Raw genomic sequence first — 14,509 nt, 5'->3', positions numbered from 1 at the left:
ACTAAAGTTGATTAATAATCATTCTAAATAAAAGTGCTGTCAGAAACTACCATACAGAACTGAAAATTAACTCACTTTAAAAAAAATCTCTTCCAAAGCTGTCATTTTCATAATTTAATAAAGGAATTGTTTGGGGGCTAGGAGAATATTTGCCCAGTTTTGCTGCTTATGAAACTGGAAAAAAATCACCCAGCTAATTTACAGTATTGCAACACAGAGTAAATTGATAAATCTTTTAAAGTATTTCTCAGGCATATTGCTGTAATATCTGTGCTCTGTATTGTGTTGAACAGCACAATACTAGAAGGCAATAGGAAATATAGCAGTATAACTTTTACAACTCTACTTTTGATGTATTGTATTATTTAAATCAAAGGCAATGTGGTCCAGAGGATACTGCAATGTGCTCTGGGTTTAGGAGGACTTGTGAGCCTCTATGGGGCCCCTATAGGTATGTCTCACTGCAGTGGCTGGCCCACGTCAGCTGATTCAGGCTTGTGGGGTTTGGGGTCAGGGGCTGATTAACTGAGGTGTAGACATTTGGATTCAGGCTGGAGCCAGAGCTCTGGGACCCTCCCCCCATCATGGGGTCCTAGACCTGGGCTCCAGCCCAAGCCCAAACATCTACACCTCAGGTAATCAGCCCCTTAGTCCAAGCTCCACTAGCCCAAGACAGCTGACATGGTCCAGGCATGGATGTTTAATTGCAGTGTAGGCATACCCTTTGATGTCAGTGAAGCTGTGAGTATGCTCAGGAATTCACCCCTGTGGAGCTCACAATAGAGTTGAGGCCTTATGTATGGGGCTGGGAGCCAGGAACACGGCTGCTACTCTGAAACCTGAGTTCTAATCTTGACTCTACCATGTGGCCTTGAACAAATCATTTAACCTTTCTGCCTCAGGTTCACTGGCTTATTACCTACCTCCAGGGTGTTGTGAGGCTTAATTGGATAATGTGTGTATAGCTTCTGGAAAGTGTTGAGTATTCTTGTTATTAAAGCTCACAAAACCTTTATTTTAGACTGCAAAGGTGAATCGAACAAGAACGGTACCAGAAGTTCCATCCATTTTGGCTCATAGCCATTTACTGTTCCTGAGTAAAACAGTATAATATCTAAAGCTGTAGCATCCCCCAAATAACCCTTTTCCAGGTTTTGCATGAGACCTAGTGCAGTTCGGAATCAAGAATTTGGGAGTTTTCCACAGTTGTGCTGCAGGTAAACCTCCTGACAGAATGGATGTGTTCAATAAAGCTACTAGTTATTGAATCTTAACACCAAGTCTTAGTTTTCAGGGTAATTCTAGGCTCTCAGGAATCAGAGACCCACCATTACGATTTTTAACTCGTTAATAAATTAAAAATGTGTGTTGTACACCTGAAGAACTGACTCGAGGGTATAGGGTTTGGCTACATTGTGTCTCCTCTTTATGGAAAACAGTAAACAGACCACAGGGGATGTTTCAGTTCAGCAGCTTTGCTCTCTGTTACCTTCTTGCTCTGCAGTATCTGTTTCTCCCTTCAGATGTTCCGTAAACAAACACCAATCACTCTCATAGATCGCATTAACTCTCACAGACCGCCCAGCAGTCCTCAAAGTCTCACAAAGGTTGTAACATTTCTTTAATCTTAGCTAGCTTACTTTTCCTGTGGCTGCCCAGTTTCCATGCAGTCGTCTAGTCAGACGCTCGCTTCATTGCACAGTGCCGCAACTACCTTTTCCAAATGAAAATCGGCTGGGCCCAGGGTTAAGGTATCACCTATCTAATAATCAGAAACATCTTCAGGGTTTTGTTATTTTACTGTGTATTCAAAAGTTGAATGAAACAACAATTGCTGCCTGTCTGTTTACCCACCTTCCTGTGTTCTCCTCCAATTTTGTTAAATTCCTTCATGCAACTTTTCTTTTTTCAAGACTTTTCTCTTCCAAACATCGTTCTCTCTCACTTTTTCCTCTTTCCACTCCATTTCCTTCCTCCACCCTACCTGCTGAATTCCTATCCTCATCCATTTCCCATACTCCGCTTGTCCTAGTCCTCCTATTCTCCTTTTAGTATCTTATTTCCCAAGACTCTTGCTTGCTATCTTGGATGCACATTGTTCACTCACAAATTGCCTAAACTCCTCATCCTCTTGTTGCCTCACCCCATTTGCAGGATTTCTTCATTACATCAATCAGATCCCTTATTGCTCTAATCTCTATTACCCCTGCAAACATATCCCTTACCTCTCAAATTTTCTGAATCCTCTGTTAACCTTATTCATACCTCCTCAGAAAAAAAAACATCCCCTGACTCATCTGTCCACCCTGGCCCCATTCCTTCAAAAGAACCCTGACTCCCCCTTGAGCTCTCCACATCTTTACACTCCTTCTCACGGCTCCTCTTCTAGCTTCAGGGAAGAATGGGGGAGAGGAAGACAAGAGAGCTGAGTTATAATAAATAATCTCCCTCCCTCCCTCCCACTGCACCACCTATGGCGTAGGTGCAGAGAGGCTCTACCTGGATCCATTGCTGTAATTTCTCTCCCCCCCCCATCACTCCCCAGCAGCAGGCAGTGCTGAAGGGAAATGACTGGCCCCATTGCATCTCTTTCCCTCCAAAATGCAGGTGATCAAATGGCCTTGGAAGGTGAGAAGGGGAAGATGTGGGTCTAACCCACAAAGTGCAAGTGTGCTGATAGGCCTGCACTGGCAGCCTAATAAAAGCTTTGTAATCTTTTCCCTCTTCTCACCAATTGTTACTTCATACTACTGCCGCTAACATTTTCTTCCCACACTTGCCTATTGTTGTTTAAATCCTCTGACACTGAAAACCAAGCTATTTATGTGATAGAGAGAGTGAGCAGGGCAGAAGTATTCATTCAGCTCTGTGCATTTGCTCTGTTACTGTTTGTTCTTACTCTGCCGCTTCTTTGCTGACTTTGAGCGCTGCTGTCGTAGCAACAGCACCACCTGCCTATTGTGTGGCCTCCCAGGAGAACCCTTAATCAGTTCTGTCCCAAGCTCTTTCTATATCCGACTGCCCTTAACTTATTGCTGGGGGGTTTCTTTCTTGTTTCTCATCTCCCTTACATGCATTTTACTTACACTAAACTCACACCTTACTGGGGCAGAGGGGTGAAAATTCCTTGTTAGATGATCAAACCTTATACAGGTTTCTTCTTCAAAGCTGCTTACCAGACACAGGTCTCAATGGCCTTTCATGCAGTTTAAGATGAGGGGAATAGTAAGTTAATCTTTGCACTGTCCTTTTACCAACTAGGTCAGTAACTGAATATGAAAGGTCAGGGTTTACAAACTGCTGGGAACTCTGGTCCTAGATGCCCTTGTTCTCGCACTTGCTTTTCCCGTTGAAAAGTAATTGCTTTCAACACCAAAAATGATTACAGAAGATAATACCTTTTAAAGGCAATCTGAGAACCTTGTTCAGTGGAAGAACATAGTTTGTAAAACGTAGTATGACTTGCACAGCAATTACTTACCTTGTTGTAGCTAATTTCAGAAAGCATAAATTGCCCATTATTTCTTCAGTCTTTTCATAAGCCCAATAACAATGTGGAAAATAGCTGCTTTTTTACAGATTTTTATACAGGTTGTGCACATTCAGTGTAAAGGGAGGATAGTACATTTCCCCCCTATTCCTCTCCTATTTTTGTTAGATTTTCATTATTGTTTGAAAGTTTCATTTAGATTATGTGGTTAAAGCTTTTACCATTAAGCTAAACTGAATAAAATCAGTCGTGCTGGTCAGGAGTTTTGCTGTCATTTTAAAATTTATTTTTCCATTGGGAATATCTAAACAAAATACTCTGCTTCAGGTTGGTCAGCTCAGAGTGAAATATTTTGATTTGTCAAGCTGAATTGAAACATTTTGGTTCAAGCCAGTTCAGTATTTCTCTCTCTCTCCCTTAGCTGGTCCAGTGCCTCATGCTCCCATTCTCTTCTATGAGCTGGGCATTCTGGCTGGACTACATCTCCACTGTGATTGAACTACTCTGATGCATCATTTTAAAAGCAGAGCAGAAGGGAGGTATGAGGCACCTGAGTTACAACTCCCACAAGGCACTGTAGCAGTTCAGAGGACAGAGATTAACGTCAGACTGACCCAAAGTGAAAGCTCTTGATTCCGTTTGACAAACTGAACTAAACGCTTTAGTTCTGGAGAATGTCAAAACATTTCATTTTGAGTGAAAATGTCAAAATGAAATGTTTCCATATTTCTAAATCATACTTTGTTGGAATCCTCTGTTCTCTGAAAGATTTCAATATTTTGACTTTTCAATTCAATTTGGGACAAAAACAAATGTCAAAATATTGGAATTTCCCACATGACAGAAATTCCAATTTTCAGCCAGCTCCAAAAATCAATCCCTCTTCAGCAGTAGCAGGAGTCAAAGTAATGGGTTGAAGAAAGTGCGTGCACGTGTGTGTATCTGTGTGTGTGTGTGTATATATATAATTAAATACAAAGGTGGGTTTTTTTAACTAATCAGATTAACAACAAACAACTTATTTTAAATAATTATAAACAATAGAAGTCTGGCTAGAGTGAGAAGACTGAGTTTACCTTAAATAAACAGTATACCCCTGTCCTATGTGCCCGGGCAGGGGAGCAAAGAGTTTCCTAGCCTGTTTCTGGTGCAGCACTATCTTATTTGCAGGTCTCATGGCAAAGTGATGCCTGAGCCCACAGTAAGTGATTTGGTAGATATATTTTTATAAATAAAATACATTATATCAACAATCTAATTGAATCTATTTTCAATCTGAATTGAAATTGAATCATTACCACCATGAAATAACAAACTTTTATTTTATGTTTGAAACTTGCATCATCAAGATTGTCTGTTTTCCAAAAATGGTTTACACCAATAATACATATGAGACTATGTCACCACTTCTGTAAGCTTGTGTATCGGGACTGAAAAGAGAATGTAGCACAATTGGATCTCATTTCTGTTACCCTAATGTTCCAGAAAATTAAATTGTAACCAATCCTAAGGAGCTAGGTTGTTCATCTGAAATCTTAATACTGAAAAACCAAGTCTGAAAATTGATCTGGAATAAGAAAATATATTATGATTGAATAAGTGAAAAGTATAGCATATTACCACCAGACCTATTCTATAATTACACAACCCACAGTTTAATTTTATTTTAGAGTTGAGGATACATCTTTATTTTATGTTCACTTTTTGCAAATTCTAACACTAATTATTAAAGGAGGTCTGTCGTTAAATATATTCAGTACTTGAAGTCATCACATCTGCTTAACCTGTAAACCAAATGGGCAGACTCCAGCACAATCAAGGGGAGTGGTAATGTGAGTCCTGAGGGGAAATGTAAGCAAGAGAAATTTGCTTTTCAAGGCAAAAAGATAAGCCTACTGTGATGGTGCCCACCATAAGGCTTTATGGAAACAGGCTTATGAATATACATGACATAACTGGAATATGTTCCATGCTACATATGCCATGTAACATATCTATGTAAAGGTTATGATCTACTGAATCTATTAATCCTATTTGCATGCATGTATCATTTTTGTATTCAAAATTATAAATATTGGCCGTGTACTGGCTTGATTTCTAAATAACCTTAGTAGAGCATTTGGTCAGTTCCTGGAGAAAGGAATTGCAAAGTTAAGTGCCCAATCAAGAAGCACTTAAGGAACAATGCATCTTGGAATGCTCCAATCCACATAAGAAGTCCTCCTGGAGACATTCAAGATGCCATGTGGGCAATGGCTTCTGCCTGTAAAAACTGTGAGTCATGCATGGACATGTGACTCCAGAACTCCATCTTGGAGCTGGACTTTGCATAGGAGAGAGGAGGGGGTCTCCACCCACAAGAGAAAGTCTATTTAAGCCTGTGGGAGACACATCCATTTTCTCTTCAGCTGGCTAAGGAGATAGCCTCTCCACCCCCAAGGATACCTGAAAGAAACTGGAACAAAGGACAGTAACTACAGGGGGTGTGAGTGATTGCTGGACCCAGACTAGAAGGAGGCTAGCCTGTAAAAGAGAGCTTACTGGAACTGGCGAGGCTTTTATCTGTATTTAGTTTGATTAGACATAGACTTGCGTGTTTTATTTTATTTTGCTTGGTAATTCACTTTGTTCTGTCTGTTACTACTTGGAACCACTTAAATCCTACTTTCTGTATTTAATAAAATCACTTTTTACTTATTTATTAACCCAGAGTATGTATTAATACTTGGGGCGGGGGAGAGACAAACAGCTGTGCATACATGTCTATCAGTGTTATAGAGGGCAATCAATTTGTGAGTTTACCCTGTATAAGATTTATACAGGGTAAAACAGATTTATTTAGGGTTTGGAACCCATTGGGAGTTGGGCATTTGAGTGTTAAAGGCAGGAACACTTCTTAAATTGCTTTCAGTTATGCCTATAGCTGTTAGGGGACATGGTTCAGACCTGGGTCTGGGTTTGCAGCAGGCTAGCGGGTTTGGCTCAAACCAGGCAGGGCACTGAAGTCCTAAGCTGACTGGGCAGGAAAGCAGAGGCAGAAGTAGTCTTGGCATATCAGGTGGCAGCTCCCAGGGGATTTCTGTGATCCAACCCAATCTTAGCCTACATGTTTTCCATAAGTTTCAGAGTAGCAGCCATGTTAGTCTGTATCTGCAAAAAGAAAAGGAGTACTTGTGGCACCTTAGAGACTAACAAATTTATTTGAGCATCAGCTTTCGTGAGCCACAGCTCACATAGCAATCATTATTTGGAACTGACTGATCTTCAGTGCTTCCTACCTATACCCTGCCATTGAATTTCCTGGTAGAAACATCTTTTCCATCACCCTGGGAATATGTGATGTGTCCAAGGGGTAAATCTTACTCCATTAGTACTCTTTTCAACGTAGTGACTTTCTCTGCTGTCCTGCTACTAAAAGCTGGAGCTGACATGGAATTTTAAAAAATACATCTCGCCTAGGATATAACTAAAAAAACTAAATTAATATCCAGTGCTGCACAGAATAATTCAGCTTCTCGGCCAGTTAAAATAGAGAAGCAGAGGATGGGAGAGCAAGCAGGGATTGATCATTACAGAGGTTTGTATACTCCAGTGACTATGAAATTCAAGAGATTGGTGTCCAATTTTCAGTTGACAACTTAAAGATGCCAGCTAATTGATCGAAGCAGGGTATATTTGACAGATGCTTCAGCCAATTAGGGGAACAATGAGAAGTTCCCTCCTGAGCTACAGCAGTCTGGAAGGGGAAATGTGCACATAATAAAATAGCTACATGTGCTTCTAAGGATAGGTGAAGGTGGAATGCAACTATTATAACCCATGAAAGATGAAACCTCGTGAATTACTATCCTTCTTATGAACCAGTGAGATTAGGAGAGGTAGATACGCTGGAGGGTAGGGATAGGATACAGAGGGACCTAGACACATTAGAGGATTGGGCCAAAAGAAATCTGATGAGGTTCAACAAGGACAAGTGCAGAGTCTTGCACTTAGGATGGAAGAATCCCATGCACTGCTACAGACTAGGGACCAAATGGCTAGGCAGCAGTTCTGCAGAAAAGGACCTGGGGTTACAGTGGACGAGAAGCTGGATATGAGTCACCAGTATGCCCTTGTTGCCAAGAAGGCTAATGGCATTTTGGGATGTATAAATAGGGGCATTGCCAGCAGATCAAGGGACATGGTCGTTCCCCTCTATTCGACATTGGTGAGGCCTCATCTGGAGTACTGTGTCCAGTTTTGGGCCCCACACTACAAGAAGGATGTAAAAAAAAATTGGAAAGCGTCCAGCAGAGGGCAACAAAAATGATTAGGGGACTGGAACACATGACTTATGAAGAGAGGCTGAGGGAACTGGGATTGTTTAGTCTGCAGAAGAGAAGAATGAGGGGGGATTTGATAGCTGCTTTCAACTACCTGACAGGGGGTTCCAAAGAGGATAGATCTAGACTGTTCTCAGTGGTAGCAGATGACAGAATTAGGAGTAATGGTCTCAAGTTGCAGTGGAGGAGGTTTAGGTTGGATATTAGGAAAAACTTTCACTGGGAGGGTTGTGAAGCACTAGAATGCATTACCTAGGGAGGTGGTGGAATCTCTTTCCTTTGAAGTTTTTAAGGTCAGGCTTGATAAAGCCCTGGCTGGGATGATTTAGTTGGGGATTGGTCCTGCTTTGAGCAGGGGGTTAGACTAGATGACCTCCTGAGGTCCCTTCCATCCCTGATATTCTATGATTCTATGAATGGTAGTCTCCAACTGCCAACAATGTTTTGTTTGCTGTCTTGGTCCCAGGATACGAGACAGAAAAGGTGGGTGAGGTAAAAAATTTTATTGGACCCTCTTCTGTTAGTAGAAGGGACAAGCTTTCAAGTGCTCACAGTTCTTCTTCAGGTCTGGAGAAGGAAACTAGAGCGTCCAAGCTAAATACTTCTTTATATGACATTGTCTTTTGCTGGTATTTTTGCAGCTTTTTGGCTGTCTGTGGGCCTTAACCTGCTACTTGCTGAGCACTCCTAAGTCCCACTGACTGCAGGGGGTATTGAGGAGGATACTTAGCGCCCCTTAAAAGGCACTCCTCTAAAAATGCAAATGCCAGGGTGTGAATGTTGATTTCTTTATGCTACCTAACGTCGACTTCTCGCTATGTTGGTTACCTAGGAAACAGCTGCAGAATAGAATTTGGTTGTAATGTCAGCTTTGTGGAAAGAATGTATTTTTTGCTATAGATGTATGCATGTGGATTCACATTATATACACACACACACACACAGAAGGAAAGAAAATTGCTTGATAGTTTAGCTTTTTTATTTGCATCATGAAAGAAACATTAGGCAGGCTGCACTTTGTTTTAAAGATTTTTTGGAAATGAATTGTACACTGAGGTGAGTTAGCTGAAGAGGAGGAAATGGTTTAAATTATCGGGTTGGGGGGGTGTGTATAGGTGATTTAAGCATAAGTGTTAGGTTAAATTTGTTTCTAGCAACAATACTGAAAATAATGTAATTCATGTACCAATTATTTCCATTTACTGTGCTGCAAATACAATAGTTACAAATGATAGTATTTAACGTATACAACAATTTCTATCCTCAGCGTTCTTTTACAAACATTAATCTTTATAGCACCCTGTGAGGTAGATAAGTGGTGGTGGTATCTCCGTTTTATAGTTGGAAAAGCTGAGACACAGAAAGGTTAAGTGGCTTGCCCATGTTCACAAAGGGAGTGATTGTCAAAGCTGGGATTAGCTCTTAAGAGTTCTTGGTTCCCCCTACGGTGCTCAAATCCACCAACTTGTGGTACATCTCAAAAACAGAGAAGGATAAGGGCGTGATGTGAAAAAGCTCACTGTCTTAGTATAAGGCTGCCATGGAGTTCTGATGACCTACAAGATTAAAGCTCACATGGTTTGCTGTATCTCTGTATCCTTATCTGGAGTTTCATTGTGTTGGTTCAACAAAGAAAGACACGATATATAAATAATGTATGTGAGTAAATAATATAAAATGTGTGTCTGACTTCCTGTTGGGTTAAATTTTCTTGGGTAAAGACAGAGAAATGTTTTTTTTTTTAAACTATTGGATTTCAAAATAGTTGTGAGCAGCTCATTATTGATTTGTCATCATCATGCCATTAACTTTGGTTCCACAATTTCCTATTTACTAAAGTGCTGGAATAATTCTCTTAGTTTTCTCTTGCACTTTATGGCTGGTTTTTCAAAGGTGCCTAAGGCTATGTCTACAATACCGCAGTAAGTCAGCCTATGCTATGCCTCTCAAGCACTGTGGCGGGACTTACCTTACTCTTCTTGTCGGGGATAGAGTACAAGGGCAACTGGAGAGCGATCTGCGTCAATCCCGGCTGTAGTGTAGACATAGCCTAAGAGAGTTAGTCCTCCAACTCTTATTGAAATTCAATGAGAGTTGAACACCTAACTCTCTTAGGCTCTCTTGAAAATCCCAGCCCAAAAAGTAATGCCAGTATTTCACAGCAATAATCTACCAGTCATGAGATATCCTCTTATTATACCACTTGTGTGAGAACTGATTCCTTACTGGTGTTATTTGTATCATATACAGTGCAATTCCAATTAAGTGAAACTCCCAGTTAAAAAGATACCCACATATTGACAGAGATGGAGTATAGAGGTATCGATCAATATATGATATGTAGGTATTTATCGGCCTACATTCACATAGGGGCATGGAGATATAAAGTATTTATTGATGAGTATGGGACAGCTTGTGTTATTCACAAGTAGGGAAGCCTCTAGTGAGTTTTCTGTCTTATTACATATATATTCCAATAAAACCTTTTGTACATCCACACATCAGGTACTCTGAAATTATTTTAAAATGTTCTTTAGAGCAGGGTTCTTGACCTTTTTGAGCTCAAGACTCATTTGAAAACCTTGATGGTCTGTTGTAACCCAGAGACCCAGAAGATACACCCAGACTCAGTGCCTCCCCACAGGAGTCCATTGGGGGTAGAAAGTCTTGGAGCTAAGACTCCGGATGGTCTGACCATAGGTGAACAGTTAGGGAATCCCTCCTGCTGCACTGGCAACGGGGGGCAGGGGCACTGAGCTGAGACAACCCCCCAAAAAACACAGCCCATCCCATTGACCATGGAAGGGAGAGGGCAAGGGGGGATTTGGTGACCTGGCGGTGAAGTGGGAGAGTTGGGGGAGGAGGGCCTGTGTGTATAATGAGAAAGCAGTGAATGGCTGGGAGAAGGAAATGGAGGCAGAGTGGTTTGGGGGAGGGGCAGGGAGCTGATACATGCAGTCCCTACCTCCAGGCATGGGGAGCAGAGGGTAAAGGGGTGGGGTGGGTTTAGGGTCCTGGGGGGTAAAGTGGGAGGACTGGGGGAAGGAGTCGGAGGGCAGGGGAGTCGGTCATGTAGAGGGAAAAGATCTGGTGTGGGGGGCAGGATGGGTGGTATGAGAAGGGGAACCACCTGGCTGTGGGGGAGGGGTATGTGGGAGTTATTCTGAGGGGCAGAACAGGGGATATGGAAAATGAGGTGTTGCCCTGCTGGAGGGTGGGAGGTACATTTTGGGGGGCCAATACTTACTGGAGCACATATTAACAGTGAACCATAGCGGAAGGCTGCTCTTCCCCAACCCATGAGAAGAAGGAGTAGATTAGAGGGAGCAACCAGGACCCCCAAAATTCCTACATTCCCAACCAACCCTCCCCACGCCATATCCCAGAGTGACCCTGTGTTCAGCGCAAACAGGCACCAAATGCTCCCTCCCCACTCCTGTCCCGTAGGGTGGGCTGGGCTCAGCTCCCACTCCAAGAATTGCTATCTCCGGGCCTGCAGTGCTACTCAGATTTCGCCTGGACCCCCTGATGCAGGGCTGGCTGGGACAAATTTGTGAGAGTGGTGGTGGTGATCTGGTGCATGGGGCCACAATGCCACTCAAATTTGGCCCAGCTGCGCCTCCCTCTACCCCCCATCAACATGACATGGGGCGGCTGGACCAAACCAGAGCTGCACTGTGACCTCGTGCACCAGGTTGCAATGCCCAGAGTGGGGAGCCATTCCTGCGATCCTTTGATTCATTCTGGTAACCCAGTTTTGGGTTGTGATCTATGGGATGAGGAACTCTGCTTTAGAATCGTACATTTGTTTTTATTGATACTAATTATTTAGCCTTCCAACTGGAAAACAAAGTAGCCTCAGTTACCAATGTGTTTTCATTTCAAGGTCTAATATCTCACCGACTCCTAGGGCTAGAAGAAATGCTTTGTACATTAGCCCAGATTTCCAGCTCTCCAGTGGGATACAGTATCTCTTTCTAATCTGCATGGTTCAAGAAGCATCTGACATTTAAAATGCTCCTTAATCAACAAGTAGAATGTCAACCCTTTACCTAGTATAAGTGTAGTTTTTTTGTGAAGAGGAAGGAAAGAAAAAAACATTTAATGCAAGGCCTATTTTGTTAAAATGGCAGCTGTTTGAAAGGTACTCAACTTGACAGAGAGTAGGTGGTGAGGGAAAAAGGTGCAAAATAAATGCAGTTCATTTTATGAGTTTGTAGTTTACAGTTACAGAATAAAGAAATTTATCATGACCACAGTGGATGGGTGGGTCGGTGTGTGCAAAAAAATAAGTATGTATCATTACCTCCTTAGATTTTTTTTAAACAGTCTGATGACCAGCAATCCATTTGCCAAGGAAAAACGCAGAATTTGCGTTTTTATAGAGAATCTTTAGTTTTTACGTTTTGTGAAAAAATTAAAATATATACAGTTGGCACCCCAATTATCTGATCTAATTGGGCCCAGATTAGATAATCAAAAAAAAATTGTAAACATATCAGTAAAACATTGGATTCAACTGATACCTATATATATTGTGGCTAGGGAAACTAAAGTTCAACGTTTCATTTTAATTGTGGATAAACACTTTTAAAACAGAAGTCTCTAAGAGTACAAAGACTCAACGCGTAAAGATTTCTAAACTGCAGAAGGGGGAAATTTCACGTGTGTGTGTGTATATATATAAATAAATAAGATCATATATCATGTTGTAATTTTGGTTTTGAGAAGAGGATATTATAGTACAAAATAAATGCAATCAATTTTACATATGCTGCTGTTGGAGCTGCATACTGCTATATGCTACCCTTACACTTAGCAAGTCTGTTTGTCAGAAGGCCCTAATTGCTTTATGTGTGAGAACATTAAGCTGCAATAAATTTATATACACAGCTGTTCCATTACTGCAGAACAAGTTTTATCTTCTAATAAATTGATGTTTCTTTTTAGTGTCAACTCAAAGCAAAATTTACACTCAAGTAGGTGAACCCTTAACATCATATAATTAGTTCAATGCCACTAGTGATAATAGAGGGGACACATTGCACACTGTACATCCCTTAGATGTATCAAGGAAGAAAAGTTTTGACTTCTGTTAATTGTTTCTTGAAAGCTTAATTGTGATTAAGAGCAGCTTTAATTGGAACAGGGAAAGAAATTATGACCTTTAAAACACATACTGTAAATAGCAGGTCTACATTTGCTATGAGCTGCACCATAAGGGAAAAGACTAAAAGCCTTCTTTTAAATATATATATAAATATATATATATATTATTGAATTGGTAGTTCTGTATGGAGTCACATTTAGGTTAATGGAACAGAAGCTGAGATTGCTCTGGACTTTGATTAATATTTAATTAATTCTTGGTAGAAGCCTCTGATTTTAAATTAAACTGGGTACTAATAAAAGAACCAATTCACCAAAGAGGTCACATAAATTTGACCTGCCATTATGAGAATTTAAATTAAACTGGCCCGAGTTTTGTTTTCTGTTTATTTTATACGTGCTGTACATCAAGTGCAAGTAATTTGCTAGGGATGACAGAGTTGGGAAAAATGTCGCCTGAATTTGGCAGCAGTAATCAAGCCATAGCTGTAATATAAGACATGCCATTTGGTTTATTTAAAATAAACAGGATAGCCTAGTGAGTTGTATTGTTCTCTCAGTACACCTTTAATTCATAACAACAAGGAAAGGACTACCTGTATGCGTCAAGTAGAATAGAATATATTCCTATATTTGTAATCAGTTAAATAGACATGTCTTAGTGCTTAGTTGGATAGACTGCTGATGACATGGAATTGGGAAGGGTATACTATATAAGGAGTATGGATTAAGGTTACTTTTATTTGTGGTTATTGCTTAAAATGAGAATTTTATGATTATTTAATTCTCTATCTTAAAAGTTAAGGACCCCGTTCTCCTTCCCTTTGCATCCATGTGCAGAGTCCCCAGTGCCTACAGAAGTGGGAAGGTCTCCTGCTGTCACACGTTCTGTTCTTTTCTCCCCAGACTGTGAGAGCACCTCCAGTTAGGCTCTGTACAAGAGCTGTTTAATCCAAGACTATATAGACTCATGCTGTCTCTCCTTCCATACTGTGGAATCTTGTAATACATTACATGGTAACTCTCTTTACTAGGTCATAACAGTCTCTCATGACAAAGTTAATGTGTGACCTGTCTTGATACAACCTTGACTTAGTGTGTTACCATTGTGCCATAAACCTATTTTCCGTGAAGTTACTGTGAAGTTATTATTGACTATAATTTGACAAACTCATCAAGTTACCAGAGAGTAACCATTAACAGTACTTCAGCAATTTGTGAATGTTTCTTTAGTCTATGTCATTGAAGAACTCATTATATAAATCATGATGCTAATTGTGTTGAGAAAGATAAAAAGCAAACTGGAATTCGTATAATTTTTCAGATAATTTGGAGGAGCTTCCTCTGAGGAATTTTTCACGTACCGTAAAGGAATTGATACATACTTAATTTTTAATAAATGTCAGCATTTTGTTAAACAGAAGATATACCTTTACTATATAAACAGTTCAAATAATTTGTTAGTCTGTATGCTTTCTAGTTAGTGGGGACGGGGGCGCTCAGTGCCAATCAGGATCAAGAGCACAATTTTTCATAAAATGGTCCCAGTTCCACAGCATGGCCTTACAAATAACTACAGGCTCTAGGA

At 40.7% G+C, this 14,509-nt stretch overlaps 1 protein-coding gene across 16 annotated transcripts in view; it reads left to right on the top strand.

Moving 5' to 3' along the window:
• The window catches only part of PARD3 (par-3 family cell polarity regulator), a 645,228-nt gene that overhangs the window by 596,634 nt on the left and 34,085 nt on the right, over positions 1-14,509 (top strand). The window lies entirely within an intron of this gene.

This window comes from Chelonia mydas, chromosome 2, assembly GCF_015237465.2.
Source record: "Chelonia mydas isolate rCheMyd1 chromosome 2, rCheMyd1.pri.v2, whole genome shotgun sequence".
Classification (NCBI taxonomy): Eukaryota; Metazoa; Chordata; order Testudines; family Cheloniidae; genus Chelonia; species Chelonia mydas.
The sequence above is the reverse complement of the archived record's forward strand: the minus strand, read 5'-3'. Positions and strand labels throughout refer to the sequence as shown.